Source organism: Brachyhypopomus gauderio, chromosome 1, assembly GCF_052324685.1.
Source record: "Brachyhypopomus gauderio isolate BG-103 chromosome 1, BGAUD_0.2, whole genome shotgun sequence".
In the NCBI taxonomy this organism is placed as follows: domain Eukaryota; kingdom Metazoa; phylum Chordata; class Actinopteri; order Gymnotiformes; family Hypopomidae; genus Brachyhypopomus; species Brachyhypopomus gauderio.
The window spans coordinates 42,558,962-42,569,938 of NC_135211.1; positions in this window are offsets into that span (position 1 = coordinate 42,558,962).

Consider the following 10,977-nt stretch of genomic DNA (forward strand, 5'->3'; position numbering starts at 1 on the left):
GCGGCCCGTTAACACACAAATACACAAGTCACACACAATTCACACAATCAGACTAGGTAAAAGGTAGAATTGAAAGTTCTGGGTTTTGATATTGTCACTGTAAATGTCTGTTGATGAATGCCAGGCTTTCATTCCGTGTCGGAGCAGTGATGCTGGTATTGTAGGCTCCGACTGCAGTGTTACTCCCCAGGTGAACCCCGGCATCAGCACATCCACCGGCAGCCAGACCATCCCCCAGGTGCCTGCAGGTGCCTGTATCCAATCGTCTTGGGTAGAGCCATGCAAGAAGATAGATAATACAGACTGAGTGGATCTGAATTTAAACCACCATTGATTTAAATGTACGTAGCTCACGTGCCAGTGATCAGCATGTGGCTCCGGCAGACTAATCTATAGCAGCATAACTAAAGGGAGGGGTTCAGAGGTGACCACAGTCATGAGGGCTCACTGAGACATTGCTTTCCAGTCAAGTCATAGTCACAAATAGAGTGATGCCAAGACACAGCTGGATGACAGCATCAACATCTCAGATCACCTGAAATCTCAACGTCTGGGGGCCCCCAAGCCCCTACACCTTACAAGGGGAATATTAGCTGAAGGCTTGACTAAACAGGCGAGTCTTAAGTCTAGATTTAAAGATTGGAACTGTGTCAGAATCTCGGATTGGAGCTGGAAGGCTATTCCATAATTGAGGGGCTTTAAAGGAGAAAGCTCTGCCTCCGGCTGTAGTTTTACTAATTTTTGGAACTAGGAGAAATCCAGCATTTTGGGAGCGCAAAGGGCGAGATGGGTTGTAGTAATCAATGAGTTCACTCAGATATTGTGGGGCAAGACCATTTAACGCCTTATAGGTTAACAGGAGAACTTTAAATTCAATGCGATATTTAATCGGCAGCCAGTGTAGTGCGGCGAGAGTGGGACTAATATGATCGAATTTCCTAGCCTTGGTTAGGACTCTAGCTGCGGCATTTTGTACAAGTTGTAGCTTCTTTATGGACTGTTTAGAGCATCCAATTAGAAGACTATTACAGTAGTCCAATCTTGACGAGACAAAAGCATGAACTAGCTTCTCTGCATCAGCTAATGAAAGTAAGTGTCTCAGCTTGGCAATATTACATAAATGGAAAAAGGCAGCCTTAGTGACATTGCATACATGTGTGTCAAATGAAAGATCAGAATCAATAGTGACACCTAAACTTTTTGCAGTAGATTTTGGTGTTACTGAAAAACCATCTAGGGTAAGGGGAATATCAGCACAATTGCTTCTAACAGCTTTAGGCCCAAGAATCAGTACCTCAGTCTTATCAGAATTTAGTTTAAGAAAATTAGACGCCATCCAGTTTTTAATATCCTGGACGCAGTTCTCAATCTTGAGAGTTGTGGTGGTATCATCTGGATTAGAAGATATATACAACTGAGTATCATCTGCGTAGCAATGGAAGCTAATACCATGCCTACGAATGATAGTGCCCAGTGGTAGCATATATAATGAGAATAATATGGGGCCCAGTACAGATCCTTGTGGGACACCATACTTTACTTTAGAATGCTCAGAGCATTCGTTATTTACTAGCACAAATTGGTAACGATCTGTCAGGTAGGACCTGAACCAGGAGAGTGCTTGACCTCTTATGCCAATGAGTGTCTCCAGTCTATTAAGTAGAATATTATGATCAATGGTGTCAAAAGCAGCACTGAGGTCTAGCAGTATGAGAAACGAAATGTGTCCTTTATCAGAGGATATTAAGAGATCATTCAGTACTTTAGTTAGTGCTGTTTCAGTGCTGTGATGAGCTCTAAATCCAGACTGAAATAACTCTAAGACATGTTCTGTCTGTAAGAAGGAAGAGAGTTGTGAAGAAACTACTTTCTCTAAAATTTTGGATATGAATGATAGATTAGAAATTGGCCTATAGTTGGACAGTTCTTGGGGGTTAAGACCAGGTTTTTTAATTAGCGGCTTGATGACTGCAAGTTTAAATGAACTGGGAACGTAGCCCAGGCTCAGAGAATAATTTATTATAGTAAGCAACGGTTCTACATTGCTGTGCAGTAATTCTTTAAGTAGATGTGTTGGTACAGCATCTAGTATGCATGTGGAGGGTTTAGCAGATTTCACCAGTGAAATAAGCTCCTCACGACCAATTGGGGAGAAGGACTCTAACAGGGCATCAGAGCTGACCAGACAGCTGTCAAGGTGCATTGGCATGTTGACAGGCTCTGAGATAGCACTACTAATGTTTTCCCTAATTTTATCAATCTTATCATTAAAAAATTTCATAAAATTGTTACTGCTACACTCTAGTGGAATAAGAGAATTGTTTTGTTCATGACTCCTCGTAAGGCTGGAAACAGTTTTAAAAAGGAGTCCTGAATTGTTTTTATGTTTTTCTATTAAGGCCGATAAGTATAAGGACTTTGCCGTATGGAGGGCATGCTTATATTCAATAAGGCTGCTTTTCCATGATAGTCTATACACTTCTAACTTCATATTTCGCCATTTACGTTCCAGGATCCGCGCAGCTCGTTTGAGGCTACGCGTGTGCTCATTGTACCATGGCGCTATTCTTCTCTCCGTGGCTCTCTTATATCGTAGTGGTGCAACTTTGTCTAAAGCTGTACGAAGGGAAGTCTCGACGTGCTCGGTGAAACGTTCTAGTCCTTCCGGAGCTACAAGTGGATCAGTGTTTGTCAGACCCGGTAAAATATCAGTGAGCGCGGCTATGGTGCTGGGTGTTATAGCTCGTTTAATTTAATAGCGGGGTGGCCGATGAACACAGTCAGTTAAACACAACTCGTACGTTATGAGGCTGTGGTCAGAAACAGCCTCACTCTGAGGAAGAATTGCTAAACTGGATATGTCAATACCAAATGACAAGACCAAGTCTAAAGTATGACTACAGTTATGCGTAGGACCCACCACATTCTGAGTGATACCCATTGAATCAAGAATTGCTTGAAAATGAATGCTAAAAGACTCACACAGATTTTCAAAATGGATATTAAAATCACCCACTATAATCACCTTATCGGCTGATAGCACTACATGAGACAGGAAGTCCCATTCCCATTAACTACACCTACACTACCACTATTAAGCCTAGCAGATATGCTACGAGAAATGAGAGCAGCACCCTCCCAAGAGGGGTGAATGCCGTCTCGCTTCAAAAGGCCAGGCCTGCCCTCAAAACGTGTCCAATTACCTATATAACCCACTTTGTTATCTGAGCACCATTATTTAGACATCCAGCGGTGCAACGCCCATAACCTGCTGTAGGTTTCAGCGCCATGCCGAACTGGAATGGGACCAGAGCATATTACGGCATCTGACATCGTCCCCGCTAACTCGCACACCTCTTTAACATTATCCTTGGTGATCTCAGACTGTCTCAATCCCACATCATTGGTGCCGACGTGTATAACTATCTTAGAATATTTACGTTTAGCCAGCACCTTAAGATTAGCCCTGATGTCAGGTGCTCTAGCCCCCGGGATACACTTTACTATGGCTGCTGGTGTCTCTAAACCAGTCGCTACGTTCACGTGTCTGAGCTGTGAATCTCCTATCACCAGAGCTCTTTTAACAGGTCGCTCAGTCGGTGTATTACTGAGTGGGGCAAACCTGTTTGACACGGGAACCTGAGAAGGACGGTGCTCAGCCCTCGACGGTTATGCCGCCGAGACGTCACCCATTCGCCCCGCTGCGAGGGCTCTAATGCCGGAGCTGAGGGCTCGCTAGCTACAGCTGTGCAACCCGGGCCTGCTGCGCTAGCTGCACTAGCCGCTACACTAGCTGCGCTAGCCGCTACGCTAGCTGCGCTAGCCGCTGCGCTAGCTGCTACAAACTCTCTAGGACTTTCTAAAGCCCGGATGCGCTCCTCTAAAAGCGAAATCTTCTCCGTCATACTAATAACTAACCTACACTTCACACAAATAAAATTATTATTATCACTACTGACGGAAGAAGAGTAGCTATACATGCCACACTCAACACAAGCAACAAGCAACTCAGACATGATGAAATACTTAGCTTCGGTTAAGATGTCGAAATGTCGAAGATGTTTCCAGTCGAAGAGAGTAGTCAACTGTCTTGATAGTGGAAGCACTACCTGTAATAGTTGTCTAGGGAGGCAAAAAGTAAAGATTAGTACGTAAACAGATTATCACACTTTAGAGAAACAATCAAAATTCGCTCCGCAACAGCGTCGGCAGGAAGCAGCGTCGGCAGGAAGCAGCCTTGTCATAGCACAGTGTACACACAGCACGATCTTTGACATACAACAAACCATAGTCTTCCGTTTTTTTAACAGGAGGCTCTGTCATCTCTTCTAACGCTGTCAGGTAGGCTAACTGATTTTGATTAGGCTAAATTTAAACAAGGGTCTGTGGCGGGAGTTGAGTGCAGAGCGTTGAGGAGCGATTTTGATTGGAGGATCGTGCTCTCTCTCTGAGATTTATTATTATTATTATTTATTTATTTATTTGCTGATACTGTTCCAGCGTGTCGCGTGCCAGTGATTATGCCTCGGCGTGCCAACGTTGGCACATGTAGGTTGCTGACCCCTGGTATAGTGTGTTAGTTCAGCTAACTGTCCTAACTCTGTCTTACCCCTGTCCTAGCTGTCCTACCCCTGTCTTATTCATCCTACCCCTGTCCTACCTCTGTCAGCTGCTAACCTGTTTGGAAAAAGTTTAGTGTTTTTATTAATTTATTGAGAAATAATTTTTATTCTTTTAAATACTCTTCTGTTTTAAATACTACTGTCACGGTGAGGCGGCCCCCTACCGGCCGCCTCCGTCCACAGCGGCTGTTGTTGTTGTTGTCTGGTGACGTCATGTGCATCCCTCAGGTGGGCGGAGTCCGTGATCCGTCTCACCTGAGGGTCGTTTGTTTGCCTATATATGTCTTGTCTTTGTACCAGTTGACCGCTGGTCATTATATCCTTAATTTGGAGATAGTGCACGGGTTTTAGGTTTGCACACTTTCTATTAAACCATCCTTTTTCCCTGAGACTTGGCGTGATCGCTTCCTTTCAGTTGCTCACACCGCCCGTCACAGAATGACCAGCCACCCTTCGGAAGCCGCCGAGTCTCTTTTTCTTTCTCCTTCGTTCGTGGTCATGTCTCGTGGTAAGTGTTTGTCTACGTAGTGTTTTGTTTGAAGAGCTCCGCCGTGCTTTTGTGTTTTGTGTGTGTATGTGTGTAGCACGGCGAGGACCAGGGCAGTCTGCCCTGGGAAAGCCCTTCGTGTCCGTTGTGTGTTGAGAGTTCAGCCGTGCGTTTGTTTGTGTGTGGCCGGTGAGGACCAGGGTGTCTGCCTGGGAAAACTCTCGTGTGTGTGTGTGTGATAAGTGTGTACGGGTGACGGACGTGTGGACCAGTGTGCGTGTTCGTTATGCCCCCTACCGGCCGCCTCCGTCCACAGCGGCTGTTGTTGTTGTTGTCTGGTGACGTCATGTGCATCCCTCAGGTGGGCGGAGCCCGTGATCTGTCTCACCTGAGGGTCGTTTGTTTGCCTATATATGTCTTGTCTTTGTACCAGTTGACCGCTGGTCATTATATCCTTAATTTGGAGATAGTGCACGGGTTTTAGGTTTGCACACTTTCTATTAAACCATCCTTTTTCCCTGAGACTTGGCGTGATCGCTTCCTTTTTGTTGCTCACCCCCGCCCGTCACAACTACATTCTGATACAGTCAATACATCAAATTCTCTAATATATTAAAAAGGAAAAGCAGTCCTGGCAGGACCATTAAAACCTTTCATAAATAAATAAAAGCCCTGTCCGGTCAATTTATTCAGACTAAGCAAAATGATTGGACGGCTTACCTGCCTGTCCACCTACCTCCCTTAGGACCTGCCCACATGCGAAAGCTCTGCAGTGTGCACGTGTAGTCGTGCACATGTGTAGTCATGTGCACATATACAGAGTCCTTCACATGACTACACACACGCACTGTTGAAAGTTAGTGAGCCAGTTACACAAGAAATTACACAACAGCTTGCACAGCTGAACAATGACGGAAGAGACAGAAGCAGAAAAGGCCAAAAAGATACAGCAAGAGGTCAAACACATTTATCATTATTATCATTTCACTCTGTAAGCTGCTGTACACAATATAAATATAAATAAATGTAGTACGCTGTGTGTGACCACAACACTGCAGATATATAAATATAAATGTAGCACGCTGTGTCTAACAACAACACTGCAGATATATAAATATAAATTTAGCACGCTGTGTGTAACCACAACACTGCTGATATATAAATATAAATGTAGCACGCTGTGTCAAACCACAAAACTGCAGATTAAGGATGTATATCTTCACCACTAAGGTAGATTCGAGACACATCTCGATACACTGTCACCGAAAAAATATAACTGCGATGCTCTGAAACCCCTTGTCGATACGATGCGATACAAATCACTCCTGTTCACGATATGATGCGATTTAAAATGATTTGATAACGATATGACTTATTATATGAGGATTCGGATTGATAAGTGATCATTTGATACAGTTAGTTGAGGTTTGAGGATGTATTGGCCTAACCCATCAGTTTTCTTAACTCAATAGCACAATTCTACTTTACTCTCTAACAATTTAAGGCACATGTGTCAAAGTTAAGGCCCGCGGGCCAGATTCGACCCGCGAATTGATTATCTATGGCCCCCTGGATGATATTCAATTATTACTATTAGAACCGGCCCGCAGGCCACAGCCGCCCGCTGGTGTTTTGCATGCACAAAAACTACATTCCCCACAATGCTAAGGTAGCCCGCAAAGTCACTGCAGCGCGCACAAGCGGCGAGGGTCCGCACAGTAAAAATGACGTAATCGCAGTGGCTCCGCCCGTGCGTGAGGGCCTCGCGCGCTGTCGATTCGCGAGGTCGTGCATCTCTCGAATTTTGTAACTTCGCTCGTGCCGCGCCTCAGCGCAATGAACAAAGTCATGTTTGCCGGGTTCATACACCTTTACAAGGTGGAATTAAAGCACTTGTACATCACTTTCAAGGTCCATTTCTATATTTCCCAGCACGTTAAACTTAATTATGTTAAATATTTATACATTCGAAATTATTCGAAATAATTGGCTTTTTATTCACATTACTTAATCGTTTATTTTCAAAACGCTGATCTTAACTTCTTCACGTTCTCTCATGTTTCGTCCTGGAATTACAATACAAGAGAACTGTTCAGTCAGGCAGATATTTGTTGTGAAACGAAGTAGTTACAATTTCAAGCATTTTCAAGTACTTTAGCCTAAATTCCAGCACTTTTCAAACCTTTATTACTTTATTCATTTAATGTACAGGACATGTTTTCTTTGAAGGAAGTTTGTTTTTATCTGTTTGCTTGTTGAAAAATGTTTTCACTTGAAATTACTGACAGATCCATACGAAAATATTGCTTTATTCTTTTAAGCATTAAATAATATACACTGTGTTAGGTCTTGGTTCAATAGGCTATGTGCAATCATTTCAATATGTTTTAATAAACATAGAACCAGTCCGGCCCTCGGCTTGTAGCAAATTTGGTTTTTTGGCCCTCGGTGTATTTGACTTTGACATCCCTGATTTAAGGGATGTATGCATCTGGTTGTTTTCAATGGAGCAAAACCAATAAATAAAATATAAAAAAATGCATAATTCAGTATATTCAGACAGAGCATTAATTTATTCAAGTGAATATATCTATATATTTATACAAAACGTTTAAAACACAAGATGAACGTCTGCGTGTTTGCGTCAGTACCTGAGGACACGATGGTGCATTTATGTTGCCTCGGAAAAAAAAGAAATCAATAAAAATAAAAAGTATGTTGCCTCTGAAAATACGTTAGAATAAGGAATAGATACTGGAAAACAAAACATCCGATTTAATCATGGTATTTGCCGATGCAAAAAGGCTAGAGTCGATGCACCGTAAATTCACCCACAAATTAAACCCGATGCACGTTGAATCTACCGGTGCAGGCGAATCGCAGACGTGTGTGCCGAATCACCGATGTGAATCGGTGAATCTCCCCATCCCTACTGCAGATATATAAATATAAATGTAGCACGCTGTGTCTAACCACAACACTGCTGATATATAAATATAAATGTAGCACACTGTGTGTAACCACAACACTGCTGGGGCTTCCAACAGTCAGAATGAAGGCAGTACAGCTGTTACCTGAACAAACATTCAACTGTTCATACACAGACTGTATTGTGACTTTACCTCTGTGACTGATGGTGTAGTTAGCAGAGGTGGGGACTCGGATCACATGACTTGGACTCGAGTCTGACTCGAGTCATTAATATTAAGACTTTTGACTTGACTTGAAAAAATATTCAGAGACTTAGACTTGACTTGGACTTTTACACCAATAACTTGGGACTTGAATTGGACTTGAACCTGTTTACTTGCAAAGACTTGATTTTTTTACCCCAAATCTAAATTTTAAAATGCATATTAATATTTATAAAGTGCGCCCCAGTAATTTCATTTCCGTCCTTCTGACGCAGACCAGCGTTACACCAGATTCTGTGACCGTCGAGTTTTGTGACCACAGGGGGCGCTATTTCACAGTTTCTGTTCAGAGGCACAAACGCTTTACGAATGCTACGTAAACTACGCTGATGCACTTTCTTTACTCGTTTTGTTGGTGTCCATGAGTCAAAATATGACAGATGTTTATATTTACATTTATCGTCTCTTAATTACATAAATGTACTTAAACAAGATTTACCATCCCCTCACCATTGCAGCCAACAAAGAAATCATGAATGGGATGTACAGGTGAGCCTTTTTAACTGGGGTCACCAATTCTGACAGCAGCCATCAGAATATGTGACCCCACTGAATCTCCAGGTAACAATAGTAGCCTACACCGTGACCCCACAATAACAGAAAACAGTGAAAAAATAACCCTAACCTTTTATTAGTCTATATTTAAACATTTTATCCAAATGTTTAGAATAACCATTCGTAATGACAGCATCTTGCTTACGATGAAGCTTGCTATTTTCGTGTAAAATGATGTAACGAAACATTCTTGTTTAAGTACATTTATGTAATTAAGAGAAGATAAAATGTAAACGATCTGTCATCTTTTGGCTGGCGGACACCAACAAAACGAGTAAAGAAACGCATCAACGTAGCATTCGTGAAGCGTTGGTGCCTGTAAAAAAAAAAGACTCGAAAGGACTTGAAATTCCAAGTTTCAGACTTGGGACTTGACGTTTGTTTGTCTTGACTCGAGACTTGACTTGAGTTGACTGTCTTTGCTTGAGACTTGACTCGGGACTTGAGGATAAAGACTTGGACTTACTTGAGACTTGCAAAACACTGACTTGGTCCCACCTCTGGTAGTTAGTGTCAGTGTGGGTGAGGTGATGGTGTAGTTAGTGTCAGTGTGGGTGAGCTGATGGAGTAGTTAGTGTCAGTGTGGGTGAGGTGGTGGAGTAATTAGTGTCAGTGTGGGTGAGGTGATGGTGTAGTTAGTGTCAGTGTGGGTGAGGTGGTGGAGTAGTTAGTGTCAGTGTGGGTGAGGTGATGGAGTAATTAGTGTCAGTGTGGGTGAGGTGATGGTGTAGTTAGTGTCAGTGTGGGTGAGGTGACGGTGTAGTTAGTGTCAGTGTGGGTGAGGTGATTGAGTAGTTAGTGTCAGTGTGGGTGAGGTGATTGAGTAGTTAGTGTCAGTGTGGGTGAGGTGATTGAGTAGTTAGTGTCAGTGTGGGTGAGGTGATGGAGTAGTTAGTGTCAGTGTGTGTGAGGTGATTGAGTCTGGCAACGTGGGCCATGTTGGTCACAGCCTGTCTTGGGCGTCCCTTATTTTCATTTGAGGCAACCCTAGTAGGCTGTCATATGAAGTTTTATTTATTTATATTTTTTTGAGAATTTGTTTTTATTCATATGTTTACTGTTCCGTGGTGCCGTTTAATGTCTTGTTTGGTCGTCTTTGTTAAATAAACCATCTTTATTTGAGTGTGTGTGAGAAAATATTTGTTTCCTTTCATTCATCTTTTGTATTTGCACCCTTCCGATAAAGCATTTCTCACCCATTGGCCACCCCTTGAAAAAAAGTCTAGCTCCACCAACTGGACTGAAGTTGTTCTACATAGTGTTGTCAAAAAAATCGATATAACGATACGTATCGATACTGAACATTCTGAAACGGTACAATACTCGTTTCCCTTAAGTATCGATTCTTTTTACATAAAATGCACTTTCGTTTGACCCACCCAAGCTGCCGTAATGCACAGGACAGTTTGTAATGCTAATATGGCAGCTAAAGCAAACGCAGTGCTGTTGGATTCGAAGCAGATACAGATGGAAAACCGAAGGACATGAACAAGCCCGTTTGCAAGCGGTGCTTTTGGAACATTTCAACAAAGGGCGCTAAAGCCTGGTTGAGTGACCATAGCGCTCGACCCCGCACGCACCTCACGCGAACCTCCGCGAGCGGTGGAGGCTTTATACTTTCCGCTTTGCAGTGTTGTCCGAAACTATATGTGGTAGTATAAAAGAAACACCCCTCAAAACAGGGGAATGAACACTTACCTGACGAATTTTAATGCTGCTTTGTGTTTCAGTGTGTTTCATGTTTGAAAAGTGCTGCAATTTAGGCTAAAGTACTTGAAAATGTTGAAATTGTAACTACTTCGTTTCACAACAAATATCTGTCTGACTGAACAGTTTTCTTGTATTACATTAACAAATACGAGCCTCTTGTAATTCCAGGATGAAACATGAGAGAACGTGAAGACTAACGTCTTGGGCGTTTGAAAATAAACAACCATTAAATAATGTGATTAAAAGCGCAATATTTTGAATCATTTCGAGTATATGTATAAATATTTAACTTAATTAAGTTTAACGTGCTGGGAAATATTGGTACAAGCGCTTGAATTGAACCCTGCAAACATGACTTTGTTCATTGCGATGAGGCGCGACGCGCCCGAAGTTACAAAATTCGAGAGGT